The sequence below is a fragment of the Rhinichthys klamathensis genome, unplaced genomic scaffold, assembly GCF_029890125.1.
Source record: "Rhinichthys klamathensis goyatoka isolate OS25496 unplaced genomic scaffold, OSU_Roscu_1.1 h1tg000040l_1, whole genome shotgun sequence".
Lineage (NCBI taxonomy): Eukaryota > Metazoa > Chordata > Actinopteri > Cypriniformes > Leuciscidae > Rhinichthys > Rhinichthys klamathensis.
Window position 1 is genome coordinate 2529924 of NW_026606587.1, and position 22175 is coordinate 2552098.

The 22175-nt window shown below is 39.1% G+C and overlaps 1 protein-coding gene and 1 long non-coding RNA gene across 2 annotated transcripts in view; one reads left to right on the forward strand and one right to left on the reverse strand.

Annotated features, from left to right (window-relative positions):
• The window catches only part of si:dkeyp-14d3.1 (transmembrane protein 132C), a 433321-nt gene that overhangs the window by 118068 nt on the left and 293078 nt on the right, over positions 1 to 22175 (forward strand). The window lies entirely within an intron of this gene.
• LOC130081916 (uncharacterized) overlaps positions 10673 to 22175 on the reverse strand; it is a 36909-nt gene continuing 25406 nt past the window's right edge. Inside the window, exon 2 of the long non-coding RNA XR_008806727.1 lies at positions 10673 to 10879. This is a non-coding gene — a long non-coding RNA (uncharacterized LOC130081916). The remainder of the gene's footprint in view (positions 10880 to 22175) is intronic.

Genomic DNA, 22175 nt, shown 5'->3' on the forward strand with positions numbered 1-22175 from the left:
TCACTCTCCCGTTCTCTTGGTTTCAGTCCACCTCTCGTGGTTTAAGAGGCCAGTCTAAAATATCAGATCAGTGGATTATCTCTTCTAACCAGCGTGATGTTATCGCCCCCCACGTACTGTGTTTAATCCCACTGGCATACTTCTCAATCCCTTCCACCATCCTTCACGTCCTCCTGTCTCCGCCAAGGAGCCATCTCTGAAATATCAGATTAGTCAAAGATAAAGCACCTCATCACCTCCCCTGTTTTATCTGAGATGTGTTGCATGTGAGTCTGGCTTCACCCTGAGGTTAAACTGGATTTGGTGCACTTGACTCCACTCAAGTCTAGATCGCAGATATCTGGGGTTGTGGATACCTCTACATGTTCCGTTTTTCACCTTTTGGGATGAATGCGCTCTGGCTGCCTCTCACCTATTTCAGACTTTACTTTTGATATTTGGAAAAAAAAGAAGGCTAAAAAGTTTATCCTTTTATTTTCTCTGGTTTCATAATGTTGCGTTGGCTTCATAAAATGTGAAACAACCTAGACTGCATGGGAATAACATTTGAATAACAAGTTCATTCACTTGGTTGCAGTTAGTCATTGGTGTCTATAACAAAGGCGGTGATGGCACCATTTATATTAGGCTACTTTATATTATATTATATCATATTTTTATTGAAATTTATTTGTTGCTTGCAGAAAAAAAAAAAGTCAAAATACGCAAGCACTTTCCACTTTCACAAAGCCTTATCTGGTTGAATAGTAACAATGCTTATGTATTTACCTTGGCAACATCATAATGCATTAGGTTTAATGTCACGTTGAAAATTAGCAATATAAAACAAATTCTTAATGCAGCAGACTCTTTAAATAGGAGTGTATTGCTGTTTATGTGACTCTAATACCCAGACTGAATCTCTAACATTTTCATTGTATTATATTTTCATTCTTCATTAGATTATTTAACTGTTTTACAGTGATATATTGTTTATTAGTGTAAATGTTTCTATTGTCCAGTCTTTTTTTGCATTTAAACAGACATTGTTTTCTATTTTTTCTAGTTAAACGCTAAAGCTGAAAAAACAGTGAAACCAGCCTCATTAGTCTTACTCACAGAGATGAACTTCCATGCTGATGGGAGATGACACGTTTTTGCAAATATCATATTGTGCCTAGCCCACCTTTGATATCTGTATTACTTTCATGAAGGGAAAATAGGCCATTTCGATGATTTGTTCTTTTATAATGCCAGAACGATTTCTCATTTAATAGCGCAGAGAGAATCTCACAAGACCTGCTCTTATCGTTCACGTTTCAACCACACCGACCTTGAGTCATGACTCTTTGTGATGTTTTGAAATGCTTATTAATGTTTTACATCATGAATCCCGAATGACCTTGTCATAAAAACCCTAAAATGCTCGATATATACTTTATAAAGTTTTGTGAAGAGTTTGATGAAGGGAAATCAGACTTCTCTTTATCTAATTTTAGTCACGTTATTTCTTGACAGTACTGCAGTTTCCGTTTGTTATTAGGAAATCAAAGAATTAGTTTAAAACTTGTTTTTGATCAAAGCCCCTTTGTCTGAGCTGTTTATTTGACATTAGAGCATTGTATCACACTTTCACATCACGTGTATTAAATAGATCATTACAGGCTGTCAAATTGATCTGAGCTGTTTTCACTTAATTTATAGTGGGCAGATTTAATTAACCTTACCCTCCCTTTGGGTTCCTTTCATCCCAGGCTTTGTTTTATCTTTTTTCACATTGACAATCATGGATAAATTCAATTAAAATTAACATTTAATTCTCCTGTTTCAGTGGAAAGCAAATTAAAGCATAATATTTTCACAGGGAATAGAGTTCATAAAACTTGAATGTCTGACTAATTAATTAAAGGTGTGACGTGTGATTTCTGCACTACCAGTGTCACTGAATTAAATTGTTTTCCAAAGTCTAGTTCCCTTTCGAATGGAAAACAATGCTGCATCATTGCACACACGTAAAGTTGCTCTAATCATGGACATCCTCTCTCAATGAGTCCCCAAATAATTGTGTTGGGTTGTTACCTCACAGCGAAATGTTTCATGGCACTAAACATATCTGGCTCTTTTGCAACTCTAGGCCATCCGTGTACTGAATTAGATTGATTGGCTGATCTTAGCCCGGTCAGAGTTGGTGGCTCTGCATCAAGGTGTTGTTCTTGCCCATAGAAGTTGCATAGGTCTAAGGCTGAACCTCAAGAAAAGTGTGCTGTCTCCAAGTCAGAAAACCAGGGCATGCAAATATGGGAGCAGGCATCCTGTCGAGGCAGGGGCTGAGGCCTGGAGAATGGAGTCCATATGGCAGAGGTCAAGCGGAAGTGGTCTTGTTCGCCTCCAAGGAGTCGAACAACTGTCCCCTCTCGTTCACCTTTATACCTCCAGCTCCTTTGGGGCTGGACACCTTGGTATAGATGTGGCCAAGGCTTTGTCTGTATGCCTTTCCTCACAAACACATAACTAATCTAACAAATACACACACAATCACGCATACATGGGTGGTATGGAAAGTGAAAGTGACTGAAAAAACGGAACCGAACAGAGGAATGAAGCTATGAAAAGAGTAATTTAGCAACCTGGAAGAACCATCAGTTCCTTACTAAAGAAGCTCCGTTGTTAACAAAGGGGTTCACAACTTTGACTAACTAAACAGCATTTTAGTATATCGTACGATACTTGCATTTGCCTTAGCAGTTGAAGAGCATTAGGATATACATTCGCGAGGAGAAAGTCTTAATATTTCGGTCCGATGGTGCTAAAGTTGCAATCGATTTTTTCCGAAGAAGAAGCAATGGTGAACTTAATAGTTGTTAGTTGACTGTTGTGGTCGAGGAAGGTACACATGGCTCGTTGTGTGTAAAGCCTGGCGAGGCCGGATGAGGTTTCATGTGAACAGCAATCAGGAGCAGAAGCCAGTGAGTGCCCGGAGGGAACTTTGTGTTGGCTTTTAAAGTTCCACAGAGGTCACGCATTTGAGTCTTGGCTTGAACAATTAGAGAGGTGCAATTCTCAAGCAGAAAAGTTTCTTTGTTTGTAAAACTGACTAATTTGAATGATTAGAGTAAGCTGGATGTGTGTCCATTTATACTCTAAAAATTATAACAAACACACACTGCATTCTATGAGAAGGTGATGTCCACAAAGTGTGAGTCATTAAACAAGGAATATTTTGATAGGTGACACCACCTAGATGGGGCTACATTAACTAGTAGTTATATCATCAGGCATGCATAACACTATACAATATAAAAATACAATATAAACAGTAATAATACACAAAATGCACTGGGGAAATGCATGTTCATTCATTAGACAGATTTGTCAATTAATTAGTGTAGTGGAGATAATTTCATTTCTATTGGACTGCATGTCTGTTTCTTGTAGCCTGTACTGTTCTCTCATTGAGAACAATCAATGTCCCAAGTGTCTTTAAAGTGTACGAGTGGAGCGCAAGGGTGATAATTTACAGTGGGGCATGAAGACATCCCGGTGTCTTCCTGGTTGAGGAGTTGTGGAGATTAAGTGTAACAATGGTGTGTTTGATCGGTGCAGTCGTTACACACCGCTCCTAGGAGTTATAGTGAGGGTTTGCCTAGACCAGTGCTATTCAATTAGCCTCATTTGAGGACTGGATTATCAAATTGACAATTTGAGGTGGGCCAAAGGGGTAGGATGTTGTCTCGATCTCTTTCCGGGGGCCTATAAAATGAGAAAGTAAACTAAAGTAAATATCTCATTTTATTGGGTTAAATTAAAATATTCTGACAATGCGACTGAGTTGTTAACCACTATACACACACTAATTAAACTAAATACATTTTATACCCTTACTCCCAATACATTAAATACAATATACCCAACTATATTAATAACATAGTATTAAATATGAATGTACCACATTTCTGCCAAAACACCATGGTTAACCCAGTGTTACTACAGTACCACGTAATCCATGTGGCTGCCAAATTGAATAGCCCTGGCCTAGAATGAGCCCACCAATAATTAATGGTTTCATTCTGGCCAGCACAAGTCTGGTTTATGATCTAGTGTCTCTCATGGATGGTACTCCTTGGGAGATTCCCGTCTGGAGAGACCTCCTGTCTCAAGTGCAGGGGTCAATCTATAAGCCCCGGCCGGAGATCTGGAAACTCTGGGTCTAGCCAGCTGATAGATTCTGGTTTCTTAACTTGTTGAGGTTGTTGAGATTCAACAAGAATTCCAGAGCTCCCTCCAGGAACTGGGAACTGTATGCCTTAATATTGCGGCTCTTTGAGTCTCGGTGTGAACAACACCACTTAAACCCAGTCCACTGCGTGGTTGGTACACTGCTGAAGTTTTTCCAAGAGCACCTCTTAGCAGGGTTAGCCCCTGCTACCCTTAATGTATATGTGGCCGCTATATCCACTAGCCACTTACCTTTTGTTAGAGCTTCTGTCGGGAGTCACCCCTTGGTGTCTCCATTTTTGCATGGCCCCATAGGCTGAGGCCTATATGCAGGCAGCGAGTTCCTTCTTGGGACCTTTCTGTGGTCTTGGAAGCTTTATTATAGGCTCCATTTGAACCCTTAGAGTCAGCCTCAGAGTTGTTAGTGACTCTTTAAATGGCTCTTCTATTAGCATTGACCTCATTTAGAAGAGCAGGACATCTGCTGGCCCTTTCAGAATAGCCTCCTGCTGCTTGGATTTTGCACCCCATGATGGATTACATTCAAAAAGGGATGGGAGTGAGGCTTCTGCTTGGTTTAGGCAACATGGCGGCTTAGATCATTGGGGTCGCAAGTGGAGTTGGAGGAAGAGCTTGAACAGACAGATACTATCAAAAAAACTATTCCGGTCAGATTTTGTGGCGGTGTGGCAACTTCTGCTTAACATTTCTTAGTGGGTCCTGAAAGGGCACGTTAATATTTGTGCTGCAACAGGCTAGTCCACACACATTCATAAGATTTTAAAGTCTGGATATGGATTCATCCCTGGGATCACAGGTCTTTCTCGGTTGATCAACACGTGTCTGTGCTAGTGTTTCACAGCCTTGATTGGCAGACATCTTCCCTTAATGTGGCGGTGTTGGTATTGACGTTCCCATAACGTCAATGCCATGACAAAAGGGAACGCCTCAGGTTATGTATGTAACCAGGTTCCCTGAGAGGGGAACAAGACGCTGCGTCCTTCAGAAATCATCATGTGACAATAGTTGTGTTACCATCCAAAGTTGCGAATTTAACTTATGCGCAAAGTTGGAATTTTGCATAAAACATTTGCAAATAAAGCACTTCCATTTCCATCCAGTGGGGAGAAGAGAGCAAAATTGTAAACTTCCTGATAAATTGGCGATAAAAAAATGGAAGTTAATGCAGTAGGAGAAGCCACTGTGGGTCTTTTTTCATATATAATAAATTACTTGCGCCTCAGAGCGCACAGACAATGCTGTGCTGTGCATCAAAAACGGTCCCCTGGTTAGTCCAGTTATGCCGTCCCATCGCGCAGTCACAGACTTTTTTGGTGCACATTAAGGAATTTATTCTAGAAATGTGTTTCCATCGTAGTTTATAAACGTTTTCTTATCAGAAGTTTTTTTATTTTGTGATATCCCACAATTTGCATAAAAATAGGATGGAAACTTGGCTACGGAAGACTGAAGTAATGGCTGGTGAAAATATAGCTTGCCATCACATGAATAAATTACATTTCAGAATATATTAAAATAAAACAAAATATGTAATAATATTACACAATATTAAAAATGTTACTGTATTTTTGATCAAATAAATGCACCCTTGTGCATAAGATACTTTTGACCTGTAGTGTAGAAATATATATATATATATATATATATATGTTTTGATTTTTGTCCCTGAAATGGAGGCCTTTTTTCTTTTATCTCTTCAATTTCATTATGCTTTGTATTAAGATTTTATATTTGAAATCGCCCAAATCATGTCTTAATGTCAGTGGATACTGCTATCAACCAAACACTGCAGATGAGACCGCTACCCTTTTCATTGAATGAGAATGAACACGCAGACTTGCAACTCTTTAAGCGAGTCAAATCAAATTTCCACACTTTGTTGAATTAACAATGAAAAAGACATGCCATACAATGCTGTGGCATTTTACATACACGTCCACATTTCTGTGGATTATTTAATAGGCTGACATTTTGCAAAAGGTCTTGGCCTTTATGGACTGAGTCGTTTCCTCCAATGTCAATTTTTCAGCTGTTAAATTCCAGCCACCAGGAAGAGAGGCCAAAGGGGATGCCAGGAGAGGATGACTTATCAGCCAGATAAATTGATTCACATTGGGTTGGTCCTTCTGTGTGCCACTCTTCACCTGACCCCTTAAGGCCTAATCAATGGATCCTCGGAGGCACAATCTGCCAAATGCTTGGGTCCTCAAATACCTGACTCTGAACACCCCAGGAGATCAAAGTTTGGCTGGTAAGCATGGCCCAGTTTGCCCCTGATGGTAGATGCTGTAACCCCAGTCAAACAACTACAAATGAGGCTTTGTCTACATTAATCCAGACACATTTGAAAACTGTTTTAGTTTCAAAACAGTAGCATTTTCAAGCGTTTTCCTAAAGTCTAAAATCATCTTACTACATGTGCAAGACAAAAATGCTCTCTCAGTGGAGATGTCCCTCAAGTGGAGTCAGAAATATCATAATTACAAGTTCCGAGCACACGAAGGACCAAACAAAATAATTTATAAGTGGGAAACTCAGAAACATAGATGATACACGAGTTGCTGATTTGTGATGTCATAAGAGTCATATTAATTTGAAACATAGCTGAAAGCAAGTTTGTTGTGAATGGTAATGGTAAAAGTTTTATTTTAATGTTGCAGTATTTACATAGAACAGCATATATATCATATAAGTGTAAGGGATCCACTGGAGGCAAGTTGTAGATAGAACCCAAATGCAGTTTAATATTAAAAAACATAACAAGATCAAACAAAAGCATGACGTGGCATGAAACAAAAACCATGGACATAGACTTACTCAAACAATGGTCACAGGAAACAATACTTGATAAAGACACATGGCAAACATGAGGGCTTAAATCCACAGACTAATGACAAGACAAGGGACACCTGAACAATGAACAGACGATTAACCAATGACAAGACACATGGCAGGATCACATGACAAACAGGGAATCACATGACATGACATGGGACATGACATGAACAAACCAAAACATGACAGAGACAAGACCAAATCGTGACGATAAGTGATGACAATGAAGCATTTCCATTATTTTAGATTTAGATGCAGGTATTTAGGTTTATTAATCTCAATAGAAACTATGTTTAGAGTAACAATTTGAGTGAACATTTTAGTTAAAACCTTGTGAATATCAGCATATCATTGTTTGATTTTTGTTTTAATTGCAGCGGCATTTAAGCTTCAAACTCCACAAGTAAAACCAGATGATCACAGAGTTTCACTGGAAGCAAGAATATGACTTTCTGTACAGAGACACAAGATCAATATTACAAATTTACCTATTTGATTAGTGACTTAGAAATAGTGCTGAATCAATGTTATGTCATAACTTTTTTTTTTAAATCCCAGATTTCGATGTGGTCTCAACCTGTGTATATATTTTGATAATGACTTCTTATTTAGATTAATAGATTGTGCTCATTTTATCAGATGATTCTGTCATTCATAAAATATTGACTTTGAGAGGACTTGAGAACATTATGCAGCAGATATGATGAGACCTCATTTGATACAAATTTTCTCTCTCCCTCTTTCTCCCTCTCTCTTGATCGGATCTTGTCCAGCCCGTCCTCTGTTCCTCTCACTTGCTCTCTTTGTTTCTTTTGTCTTTCTTCTTTGCTTGCTACATAATCCAAACACGTTTCAAGTGAAGAGATCATTTTCTCTGGCATTAGTTACAACAAAGAAAATGAGATACTGAGATCTTTTAGGTTGGCCTATATGTATCTTTCACCTTTCTTCGCTATCATTAAAGCCAAGGAAGCCACACATCATCAAAATAACAGCTGAACTGAAAGGGTTTCTAGAGAGAAAGGACCTTTATACATGAGTTATTTATGAACCCTTTAAGACAATTCTCATGACGACAAGGACAGAATTGAGATAATGAGTTTAGCCGCTGGCTCCTTTTTATCATATCAACGCCTGTAAAACGCAGAAGACTATTTGCATATGAATGAGCTGATTCATAAAACTCACTGTTGCATACATTGTTTGCACAGAGATGTTTAATCCATCGCAAAGTTGGATATCAAGTTCAAATATTGGTCATCCACTTGCTTGAGATAATTTATTTTACAATAAGCAATACACAAGGACTTAAAGGACAATTTTGCTGCCCTTCAGAGTTGTTTCTAGTCAGGGGTGCGTTTTCCAAAAGCATCGTTGGCCAACTATGATCGCAATTTCTATTGAACTCTATTGGTAACGATGGAACGTGCGACCATGGTTGGCTTTGGGAAACGCTTTCTGTAGCAAACTCAAAATACATTGCTCTCCAAAACGATTGTCATGCCCAACATGTTGAAGATTAGCAGCAAAACATGCTGAAGATTAGCAAAGATTAGCACAGCAAATTGTTTCCACACAAAAGCTGTTTATTCAGAGTACTGAGGCATCTCTTCTATTGACTTCCCTTCAAACTAAGCAGCCTCCGGTTTCCCTGTTGTCCATTACGCCTTTTTTAAGAATTCTATATTTTGCTGAGGTTGGTTGTAGTTGGTAAGCTGATTATGTCATCATTTGCTGCGCTCCTATTGGTTCTTAAGTCGAGAGAAAATTCAGACACTGTCTGATCTCATTGGGCCTCATTTCTCAATCTAACGTAGAAACATGCGCAGATGGGATTCACAAAACATTCGTATGCCGCCAATCCCACGAATGTTCGTACATTGATATATGTGGCGGCTGAAAACAATCGTCATTTAAATATCACACCCTCAAATTCACGATTTAGAAGCCTCAGTCCTAGAGTTTACAACATGGAGAAACCTAACCCTGCTTAACACCCATTAACCTCACAATTGCAAACAATTACATTAATTTATATCTATATTAAATACCGGTAAATAAATCGAAACATTTACAAACACTATAGCCTTACATCACTCCACAACAAATCCTTTAAATTTAACGGTCAGAACAGAACAAGGATGAAAAAAAGTAGGCTATAGCTATAAATTATTAAACTAGCAAATAAAACACAAATTATATGGCCTTCATTATAAACAACATACAAACATCAAGACAAAATGAATTTATTTAAAGCCAAACTGAAACGGAATTGGGCTCACCTCTCTTATTCGTCAAGAATCCAAATATGTTTTTGCCATGTAACATTTGGTTGCTAAACTATTATTCATTATGTAATCAAGGCGTTGTACTTCACTCGTGTTAGAAGTACACTACACATAAACTTCATCTTCAGAGCTGCTTTGAGAATCAATCCACAAGCATTTTCCCATTTTCATTTGATAAAAATATTGTCTGCTAACCACAGAAACTCAAAGGTCTTCGCTATAATTCGGCAAAATATAAATTCGGTCTAACTTGATAATTATGGAAAAGCTAAATTCAAGTTCACCCTGCTATAGTTTACTTCAGAGCTCCAAATGTAATCCAAGATCCAGTTTTGCATTATAATATATTTTCCCTCAAAAGTCCAATAAAGTCTGTCCGTCTACTAATGAGTATATCCACAATATGATTACATAGTAACCTAATAGCCTACACTAAGTTCTCAGTACTTACTGCAAATACACAGCACTTTAATAAGAAGTGTGACCAATATGTGTTCTGGATGTAAGTGTGTCCGTGTCCGCTGCTCTCTGAAATGGAGACTAATGGGTGGCTCGTCTGGGCCTGACAAGCCCTGAGGACCAGTGTTCATACTCCTTGCGTCTGTCATCCATCATATTTCACGCGCTCTGATGTGAGGAAATGGTGCTAAGCTAAGCGCCGTTGGGACGAGACCCGGCTCCACTAGCAGTTTCTGCGAATCTACACCTTCACCAAAGTTACAGGACACACAACATTAGGAGTCGCTCCCAAAGACCATTACCCTTATGTCCCTAGAGACACCCAGTTATTCACAGGCGAACACAATAGACATTGTTACATACAAAAATAATCTTGTCTATTATTGTGGTAGGAGGTGATTATATACTTTCCTTTCAAATATCACTTTTCTGAACCCACTTCTGTTTATATGAAATTGAATTTGGCCACAGGCCATGTGGTGTGAGGATTTTATCTATTATATTTCTATTTGATCTCTGTAAAGTCAGCAGAACCTAAAATAGCAAATGAAGATAATATTACACCGTATAGGAGAATATGGTATTCAATAACTCATCATGCCTCTGGACATTCAACACTCATATATTACATATGGGCTACAGGTGTTTCTTCAACTTCAGGCACTTTTATGTAGGAGATGGTTAATTAAAACGAACATTTTTTTTTTTCTCTTTTGTAAATGTAAAATGTAAAAATATCATCATACTGTACTTTCAACATTTATTTTTCAAATGCCTTTTATGTATAGATTGTATACATATAAGTATATTCTGTATAGATTATTTTTTGGTTTAGACAGATTTTACTGCATGTTTAAAACTTTGACTATGATCAAAATGAAGTCAAGTCAAGTCACATTTATTTATATAGCGCTTTTCACAATACAGATTGCATCAAAGCAGCTTCACAGTGATAACATGAAAGTAGTACAACACAGTTCAATAATATTGTTGAATATTAAATATCCCCAACTAAGCAAGCCAAAAGCAAGGCGACAGTGGCAAGGAACCAAAACTCCATCAGATTGGATGGAGAAAAAAACCTTGGGAGAACCCAGGCTAGTCAGGGGCCAGTTCTCCTCTGGCTAACAATCATAGGGTTTTAAAGAAGCTTTACAGTAAGTGCATATCAGAGAGTACCTGGAAAAAATACATTTAGTTAATCATGTAATATTTAGGGGATAACATATCGCCGGCGTTGAGTCGTCTCTTCGCAGGCGTTGAGTCGTCTCTTCACAGGCGTTGGTCTTCTCATCACAGGCGTTGAGGCATCCGAAATCCCCGTGAGAGGCAGGATACCAAACTGGAGCCTACGAACGCCATTTTTCTCGGGACAAGCGTCCCGAGATAACAGCAGAAAGGCAGATGGGAAATAATTAGCATAGCTGATGTTCATAATGATTTCCATTACACGGGAGTAGGTGTTAGAAAACCATAATCTCACAACTCTCCGCAACCCAAACTCTCCGCAACCCAACCGCAACCATACGGACCGACCCGTTTGTCTATAAGGCTGTCGAGCCCCACTGGTGCGTTAAGCAGTTTCAGTGGCAAACGGTTCCGTATGGCATAGCAGAGGACTAAAAGGTAAGCATTATGTGAATGCTTGACTAAAGAGACACGTCTTTAGTCTAGTTTTAAACTGTGTCAGCGAGTCAGAGCATCGGACCGTATCGGGAAGGCTATTCCAGAGTTTTGGAGCTAAATGCGAGAATGCCCTCCCTCCTTTCGTGGACTTCGATATCCTAGGAATGACCAGAAGCCTTGAATTTAGTGATCTTAGAGAACGCGGTGGATTGTAGGGCGAAAGAAGGTCCGTTAAGTACATAGGAGCTAAACCATTAAGGGCTTTATAGGTCAGTAGTAGTACTTTGTAATTGATACGGAACTTAATAGGTAACCAGTGCAGAGATGATAAAATCGGTGTTATATGATCATATTTTCTTGATCTAGTAAGAACTCTAGCGGCTGCATTTTGCACTAACTGTAGCTTGTTTATTGAGGATGCAGGACAACCAGCTAATAAAGCATTACAGTAATCTAGTCTCGAGGTCATGAATGCATGAACTAACTTTTCTGCATCAGAAACAGATAGCATGTTACGTAATTTAGCAATGTTTCTAAGGTGGAAAAAGGCTGTTCTTGTAACAGATGAAATATGATTTTCGAAAGACAAGTTGCGGTCTAGTATAACACCCAGGTCTTTTACTGTAGTGGAAAAAGTAACAGGGCATCCTTCTATATTAAAGTCGTATTGTAAGAGGTTTTGTGTGTAGTTTTTTGGACCAATAAGTAATACCTCCGTTTTATCTGAATTTAATAGCAGGAAATTACGCGTCATCCAGCATTTTATATCTTTGAGACATTCTGTCAGTTTAGATGAGGTAATGTTTTCATCTGGTCGTGATGAAATATATAATTGAGTGTCGTCAGCATAACAGTGGAAATTAATTCCATGTTTTCTTATAATATTGCCAAGTGGCAGCATATATATTGAGAATAGCAGAGGGCCTAGCACCGATCCTTGCGGTACTCCGTAGTCTACTGACGTTAACTTTGATTTTCCCCCGTGTAAAGAGACAAAATGATAACGGTCAGATAAGTACGATCTAAACCAGCTTAATGCCTGTCCCTGAACACCAGTGTAGATTTGTAGTCGATCCAAGAGTATTTTATGATCTATAGTGTCGAACGCGGCGCTAAGATCAAGTAGGACTAGTATTGAGATACAGCCTTGGTCAGAAGCTAAGAGTAGATCATTTGTAATTTTAACTAGCGCAGTTTCTGTACTATGATGCGGTCTGAATCCTGACTGGAATTTTTCATAGATATCATTTTCTTGCAAAAAAGAGCACAGTTGAGCGGATACAACTTTTTCTAGTATTTTGGACATAAATGGAAGATTTGAAATGGGTCTGTAATTTGCTAGGTTATTTGGATCTAGTTGCGGTTTCTTAATGAGAGGTTTTATTACTGCCAACTTGAATATTCTTGGAACATGACCTAAGAATAAAGACGAGTTAATAATATTAAGAAGAGACTCAGAAGTGTGAAATACATTTTCAATATATTTGAAAAATTATTAATAAAAAAAAGGTCTGGCAGTTGAGTTACACCACAACAATTTTTTGCCACTTTTTCATAAGTTAGATGTTTGCTAAGAGACTGTACAAAAAACAAATTAGTTATGTACAAATTATGCAAGAATTTGTGCAAAAAATATTATTTGTGTGTATTTGTGTAATAAATAAACTGCTGTCATGGATATTAGCCTCAGCAAGATGAGTATGACAATTTATTACAAACATTTTTTTTCCACTACATTAAGGAAATGTTGGCAATTCCTTTAAAAAAAATATTATTTTCTATTCTAACCTCACCACATTCAAAATATAACTTTTTTCTTTTTTTCTTAAACTCACCAATGCTGCATTTATTTGATCAAAAATACAGTAAAAAAGTGATATTGGGACAAATGATTTTACCTTAAAACAAGAGTTTTCTATATCAATACAGAAAATATGCTGATATTCTAATATGCTGACTTGATGCTCAAGAAACTTTTCTTATAATTATCAATGTTGAAAACAAAGGGTGCTGCTTAACATTTTTGTGGAATTTAATTTACAGGATTATTTGATAAATATAAAGTTGAAAATAACAACATGTATTTGAAATAAAAATTATTCTGTAACATTATAACTGTCTTTACTGTCACTTTTTTATATCAATTTAATGTGTCTTACTCTTTGCTGAATAAAAGTATTACTTTCTTTCAGAAAAAGTCATACTAACCCCAAACCTTTTTAACGGTTTATTTGAAAAATTATATAAAATTAAACTGTTGATTTTCTAAAAGTCCAAGGGCTTGTATCTGAAGTTTGGAATAGGCTACACACATATTTTGGCTGCATCACCTTGAGGGGTAATGGAAAGCCCTGCAGTCATTAGGAACTGCTGTTGATCTTGAAATGTGCACCCAGGGGTCTGAAGAGAAATGTGCTGATTCATGATGTCTGATCGAGGAGTAAAGACAACAGGAAAGGGCACAAACTCCCACCTCCCAGGTGCAATTCATTTCCGAAAGCGAAAGGGCTTTACTGAGAACAGGAATGGGCAGTACTAATTCAAAAAAAAAAAAAAAAAAAAAAAACTGCTTTGGTGCCTTTAGATGATAGACTCTTTGTTGTCAGAGATTGTGTAGCATCTACAACAACGTCAACCACAGCAACTTTTCTGTAAACTGTAACTGTTTAAGCAAATTTCCCAAAACCTTGTAAGAGCTGTGTCCACTCAACATCGCAATCTCATTTGAAAAATGCCACTTGGCAGACATTTCATGAGAGGACTTTGCTGTTGCTGCAGAAATGAGGCACTTAGTGTCTCGAATTTACAAGAGCTTCATCAGTCTTAAGTCAACACTAGCTCCTATTTCGGGTTTGTTGCTAAGGAATGGGATTTGTGTTGCCAATTTGTAATTGAGTTGACTCTGTAACAAGAGTGTAGGAGGAATGAGCAGAGAACAGCCCTGCTAACTCAGGGAATATGAGTCTGCCAATAAGTGGCTATACTAAGAGTGCCTGGATTTCATTAATAGTACTTTTTCATGATAATTAATCCGACATCTTAATTATCTATCTATATTTATCTTCACGTGTACTGCTACATGCCTCACACTTACTTTAAAGGGGTCATACAGCATCACCATTTTATTATTCCTCGAGGTCCACTTATAATGTTATTCATGTTTTTTTTTTTTCTTGGAAAAAACATTGCAATTTTTTTCTACTCTCTACTGAAACTTTTTCTTTTTTTTTTTTTTTTGCTCTGCTGCTGCATTTTAGACTTCTTTGTAAAACTGCATGAAAAGAGGAGAGCATTCTGACCAATATACTCTGGTACACAGCTGAAAAATCCGGGAGATTCCTGGATGGAAACATAGAAATCAAACTAATTTGAATGTACGCAGCTTAAAAGCAATGGGCTATATGCACGCATAACTTCCGCGTTTGATGCAAGGATGCTCGTGCGTTTCCGGTTGGGGAGATTTAAAGCGGAGGAAAACCGAGGAAAATGGGATTATGGCAGAGTCTTCAAAATTTACTGTCCTCTCGTCTTTGAAACGAAACTTTAATACGTTTAGATGTAATTTTATATATAGTTATGTTTATTTAATATAATAAACAAAGAAGCATAAACAAAACGAGGGGTGTCTGTTTTGTCTGTTTTTGTGACTAAAGTTTCTTTAATATAGCAATAGAGTATAAAAACCAATATAAATTCTCGGTATAGCATTGGACTCTACGATCGGCGGACGTAATCCTAGGCGGTGGGCCAAGTCCGTCTATCTCGTTTAGTTTTTGATTTGATAGTTACCCAGCAGCTGTGTGGCTCATTTTTTTTTATTTGTCTGTATGAATCATTCACAAAAAGATTACCGATTGTTTCCAACGCCAATTGTTGCACATTAAAGTATAAAAAATAGATTTAATTTCGCTAGCTGATAACAAACGTTGGCCGGAGTGAGATCCAATCAACGCTTGTGTTGTTACCTTGTTGAATTGATTTGGCCAATCACGTTATTCGTTGAACCGGCGTCGCGTGACTCGAGTCAGAGTCTACAACCCAACCTGGAGAGACCGGTGTGTCTCGACAAGACAACGTCAAGGTAAGATTTGTTTTATAATGATTATACACCCCTATATCTTAATGCTTTTCATATAAGTTGTATTTAAGACTGCAAGCTATACTTCGTCGTGAATAAATGCGTTGTCGTTGATGAGAACAGTAGCCACGAAAGAATGTTGGTAGTGGAGCAGTAAAGCTAGGTCTAACGGTATGTTGCTTAGGCTAATCCAAAATAATCATTCGGTACATACACAATAAACTAAGCAAAGAGTATTCAAATACGGGATAATTACTGGAAAATATTTAAACGGAAGACAGCAGGAAATAATTTGACAGGTATGTCCAGGTTGGTTTGGTTACAGCAAGCTACCTAGGCTACAAGTAAGCTAGAATAATTATCAGCTAAAAAGAGTGCAAAGCAAAACAAAGAAATTATTTTTAAAATATTGTAGTTAAAGATGGCTGTTTTTGAGCTATTTAACAAAATTATTTGTGGTCAGAACTGCAGTAGTCTTGTCAAGCTCGTTTAAGATGGTTAGCATCTTAATACAAATGTCAAGATGAAAAATGTGATTTAAAATGTTTTGTTTATTTATCTGAATATAATTCAGTTGTTTATCTAACACACAGACACGGACAGGACAACATCATATGATATCTCTCCACACCCAAATGACTACAGAGGTGATCGTTGACAATCATCACATCAACAGCACCATGATGGAACAGGTCAAGATCACGGAGTTGCTTAGTATCCACATCACAGATGACCCATCTTGATCTATCGACACCACCAACAGAACCTGGCCAAGAAAGTCCAAAAACCTCTGCACCTCCTCCCACAGTTGAGGAAGGCTCATCTCCCAAAAATCCATCCTCTTAACTTTCTATAGGGGAATCATAGAGAGCCTCTTCCTTCCACCCCCACCCTCCAATAACCTAAGGGCAGCTGATTGACTCTCGCACAAATACACTGGTAGTTTACAGTATGATGCTGCTACATTATTTTTTTTATTTTTTAATTTGCTATGAACATTTGACCCCACTTACACACATATTGCACTGCCTTTTGCTACTTGTCATGTCAGCCACTTGCACTGAAATACTATATTAATTAGGGATGAGTCACGATTTTCGAATATTCGATTAGTTGATTTTATTATAGAATATTGAATAGGATGTGCGGGATGATCGTCTTTAAAAAATCCCCATGTTTTAGTTGTGGTTATAAGTTGCAATCCAAAATTCACATAATATTTTTATACATTTAATAAATATATTCTTAATATTTGTTGTTTTTGTTTCTATGTTTGAGCTTATATATCTCAATATTAATAACAGTCTGGTTAATTTTGAGTCTTGAAATGCAAACTCTCAAGGGTTGGCTTTCTAAATATATGTTGGTTATGTGTCTATTCAGAATGACTTCTGAGCAGCAACCTTTTTATTTTGGGTATGTCATGTATGCATCACTTGCCAAAATTGGGGCTGACTAGTAAGGGGTTAAACGTATATGAATGAAACGTATGTTTATGTTTTTTAACTTATATTTAAGCGTCACACCGCTCTGCTTTACTCACATGCTCTGGTGTGTGCATGTGGTGGAGGGGTGCGATTTTCGAATAATAGCCTACCCAGCGATCTTCGAATATTATTTTTGCTTTAAATGCCCATCCCTACTATAATACAGTGTACATGTTGTCTGCAATGTTAATGAATAACTGCTCCCCTACACTTCATTGCAGTTTGCTGTAATGTATGTTTCTGAGACAATGAAGCACTACTTGCTCTATTTGACATGATGCATGAGATGCATAATAGTTTGTGTGCACATGCTCAAAGCAATCCCTCAGAATGAAACTAATGCATCAGAATGAAATAGGATAAATCCTACTAGATAACATTTCGGAATAGCCCAAAGTCCAGGCCATAAGCCAAATTGGGGTAAAAACCTTAATTCTGATTGGCTGTGTGACGTTGTGGGAATAGGAGGCGCTCAAATTTCATCGGATTTCCAGCTGGACAACTACTATCACACTACTGTCTGGACATTGTTGTATTTATTTTATATAAAAATTATACATTTGATACAAACATTCACTGTTGTTAGCTGCCTTTTCTATCTTCTATCTTCGGTCCAAGATGTGCCGGCTAATGTTGGATTTCACAGAGAATGTTACATGCTCTTCACCAACAAAGAACACATAAGAAGAGCATGTAACATTCTCTGTGAAATCCAACATTAGCCGGCACATCTTGGACGTCTTCGGAATTTAAGTTAAATGCCAATACGGCTTTTTCAGCTACTGTACTCTCTGTGGTTTGCAGGTTCACCCATAAATGTGTACATTTAACAAACGTTGCCCAACTTGTCTGGGAAAAGGGGGTTGCAGGGCTTTTTACATTTGAGGCAAAATGGATAAAACACCTAATTTTTACCTCAGTATTACTGAACTACATTACTAAAATGACATTTTTTATGATTAAAGCAAAATTGTAATTTCAAGAACGCAGCTTCCTGGTCACCGACAAAGATTACTTTGCCGCCCTCCACCTCCACTCTAGAATCTGTGTTCATTATTTACATTGGTTGTCAAGGAAACGGGAGGTTTTCTAACGTTATGATTAGTACTCCTGCTTATTTGCCGGTTTAAAAAGGTAAGAGTTTGTAAGGACATTTTGCGTCAAATGTGCATACAACAAAGTTGGAAACAATGTCTGTAGTACTTATACGATTTTATTACATGACCTCAGCAAAAAAAGACTTACACAGCTGTGAGGTAAGTATTAAATTCGTAATTTCGAGGTCCGGCCCACCGCCTATCCAGCATCCTTAGACCTTCACCGGAAATACCGCCGTGTATAGAGCCCATTGCAGCCCCTCCAGTTCAAACCACCCGCTCTAAGCAGGACTCGAACCCCGGGCGCTCCTCTAACAAGGAGGTTAAAGACCAGTCAGTCGTTCGAGCGCCTTTTGAGATTAGGGGAGTGATGTTTACAAGAACAGAGCCGTTACTACATCGCTAGTGAGAAATGTCTCATAGCTTTTAAGTTGTTAAACTATTTTACGGATAAAATCGTCAGAGCAGCGTCGAAAACACGTTTCTGCATGAGCGTGTGTGTGTGTGTGTGTGTTTGAGTGGAGAGAGAGCGAGAGAAAGAGAGAATGCTGTCCATACATAAAAAAACTTAATTTTGTGGCAAAAAAAACATGTTACAAAATATTTCTAGTTCAAATAAATGTTGTTCTTTACAACTTTACATTTTTACATTCATCAAAGAATCCTGGGAAAAAAAATGTATCACGGTTTCCACAAAAAAAAAAAATTAAGCAGCACATCCGCTTTCAAAATGGATAATAAGAATAAATGTTTCTTGATCATCAAATCAGCATATTAGAATGATTTCTGAAGGGTCATGTGACAATGAAGACTGGAGCAATGACTACTGAAATTTTTGCTTTGCCATCACAGGAATAAATTATATTTTAGAATATAATAAAATAGAAATTATTTCAATTGTACTAGATTTTTTAACAATATTACTGTTTCTACTGTATTTTTGATCAAATCAAATTTAGCATAAAAGACTTCTTTACTAGCCTGACGTCGTCACACTCAGATTCTAGTCAGAATGTGAGTCTGATACTGCTCCATTGGGCTGTGATTATGGGGCGTCTTTCAACCGAACCAGGAAAGAAAATGGCTCTGCACTCAATTGGATCGACAAAAATCTTGATCGCGATTCTCTGTTCCTCTTTTAAAATGAATGCGCTGTCTACATCTTCTATAACAGACGCGATGGCTGAAACTACACATCTAAATTCTCCAGCGGCAGCCATTCTTTGTTGTAAGCGCTCTTTGGAGATGTGGATGATTAGATTACTGTTGATCATCTGTCCATCATCGTATAAAGCCCGCCCTGACAATTTGATTGGTCCGAACAGCTTTGGTTCGGGCATACTTGCTTCACAACGGATCAAGTCCAGACCGAACTTCCCATCCTCACATTTTGTGGGTGGGGCTAAGTTCGGCTGGCATCCAGGCTACTTCTTTACATTAAAAGCATGAAAAACGAACCAACCCTAAACTTTTGTGTGTGTGAAACATTCACAAAACAATCTGTATGAAAATGTCCTACTGAAACAGTTAAGCTGAACATTGAATTACCATTTTTGATGTGTAAATGTGGCTGTCATGTGTTCATAATTCCATCTAAATGACGTCAGAAACTTCAAAACAAACAGTTATTGCAGCTTTCTTCCAGTAATGGTCTTTTTGAAATGGGTAGCATTTTGAATGCTTTTATTTTAAAACTTCAAGGAAATTATGATTGACCCATTTTAGCTACATTCAGTTTCTCGTGAGCTACAGTGTGATGTTTGAACAATGAATATGTCACCGGGGTGACAAAGGCAGGCGGAACCTTTTAATCACGGCCGGGTTTCCGAGGGGAGGGATTTCCGGTGTGGGACCCGGAAGACTCCAGTTCCGGAAAACTCCGAGCAGAAACGGAGGATGATTAGTTGATACAAAACAGGTGCGGGAGAGGATGATTGCGACCGCGATTGGGACGCGTTGTCAGTTGGGAAGGATAAAAGGACATTTCATCTTCAACAACAAAAAAAAAAAAGGAGAGAGGAATAGCGGCGGGAGATATTCGGGTGAATCTGGAGATGTGGAGATGCGGGGAGGAGGACTGTGGTGGATAAGAGATAAGTGCTATTGATGTTTGGATTGAGAAACGAGAAATCTGGTGGAGGACGTGATGAGAGGATAAGTGCTGTTGATGTTTGGACTGTGATACGAGAAATCTGTTTGGAGGATGTGATGAGGCTGCATGAAGTGTAATTTTGTCTTTTTGGAGGAAGTTGAATGTCCCACGCTCCATTGGAAGAAGTCCAAGAGATTGTAAGAGGTACAGTGGACCAGACCCCCTGTCTCCGCCCTAGTTTGTGAGTGACGAGACTTTGCAGTGTTGTTCATTAATGTAAACACGTGTGCAGATTTGTGCGAGTTGCAGTTGAGCACGAGTGGAGGTGTAATGCAGTGACATTGGGGAAGCGGTCCTGGCTGTGGAGACATCGTCCGCGACTCATTGGATGGAGACCGTTGGAAGAAGTCATCTAGTGGTGAAATTCTCCTTTTCTCCTCTTTAATCGTTACGGGGCATTGTGAAGTGTTAGTTTGCTGTGGAATTCTCATCCTCTCTCTCTGTCTGCCGGAGCCTTGTGAGTAGAACCAGCTTCGCTGTTGAATCCTCATCTCCTCTCCGTCTGAGCCCTGTGAATAGAGCCAGCTTTGCTGTGGAATCCTCATCTTCTCTCTCTGTCTGCCTGAGCCTTGCGAGTAGAACAAGCTTTGCTGTTGAATCCTCATCTTCTCTCTCTCTGAGCCCTGTGAATAGAGTTAGCTTTGCTGTGGAATCCTCATCTTCTCTCTCTGTCTGCCTGAGCCTTGTGAGTAGAACAAGCTTCGCTGTTGAATCCTCATCTCCTCTCTGTCTGAGCCCTGTGAATAGCGCCAGCTTTGCTGTGGAAACCTCATCTTCTCTCTGTTTGCCTGAGCCCTGTGAATAGAGCCAGCTTCGCTGTAGAAACTTCATCCTCTCTCTCTCCGCCTGAGCCCTGTGCATAGAGCCAGCTTTGCTGTTGAACCTTCATCTTCCCTCTGTCTGCCCGGGCCTTGTGAAGAGAGCCAGCCTTGCTGTCGAATCCTTATTCCTTTCCATCCATCTGGATCCTGTGAGTAAAGTCGTTATACTGTTGCACGCCCACCTGTGTCCGCTGTCCGCCGGTGCCCTGGGAAGCGAGCCAGTCCTGTGGCTGATTCCGTACTCCTCTCCGCCCATCCGAATCCTGTGAAGAGAGAAACAGTTCTGCTGTGAATCCGAGAGAAACAGTTCCGCTGATAACTCTTACCGGTTCTCTGCCTGCCTGTGCCCTGAGAAGAGAGCCAGCTCTGTTGCTGATTCCGTACTCCTCTCCGTCCATCCGAATCCTGTGAAGAGAGAAACAGTTCTGCTGTGAATCCGAGAGAAACAGTTCTGCTGATAACTCTTACCGGTTCTCTGCCTGCCTGTGCCCTGAGAAGAGAGCCAGCTCTGTTGCTGATTCTGTACTCCTCTCCGTCCATCCGAATCCTGTGAAGAGAGAGACAGTTCTGCTGTGAATCCGAGAGAAACAGTTCTGCTGATAATTATTACCTGTCCTCTACCTGTCTGAGCCCCGAGAAGGGAGCCCGCTCTGTTGCTGATTCCGTATTCCTCTTCGTCATCCGAATCCTGTGAAGAGAGAGACAGGCCTGCTGTGAATTCGAGAGAAACAGTTCCGCTGATAATTCTTACCTGTTCTCTGCCTGTCTGAGCCCCGAGAAGAGGGCCAGTTCCGTGGCTGATTCCGTACTCCTCTTCGTCATCCGAATCCTGTAACAAGAGAGACAGTTCTGCTGTGAATCCGAGAGGAACAGTTCCGCTGATAATTCTTACCTGTTCCTTGCCTGCCAGAGTCCTGAGAAGGACCAGTTATACGGCTGAAACCTCACCTTCCTCCAGTTGGCTTGAGGTTGTTTTTACCTAATTTATTCAATAAAGATTCTGTGTTTTTCTACATTACTTTGCCTCTGTGTCCTCTGTGGTGTTGGCTCCTCGCGGTGGTACGTGAGTCGAGGGCTGGGACGGCCGGTCATCTGGCGTCCACTCCTCCCCCGACCC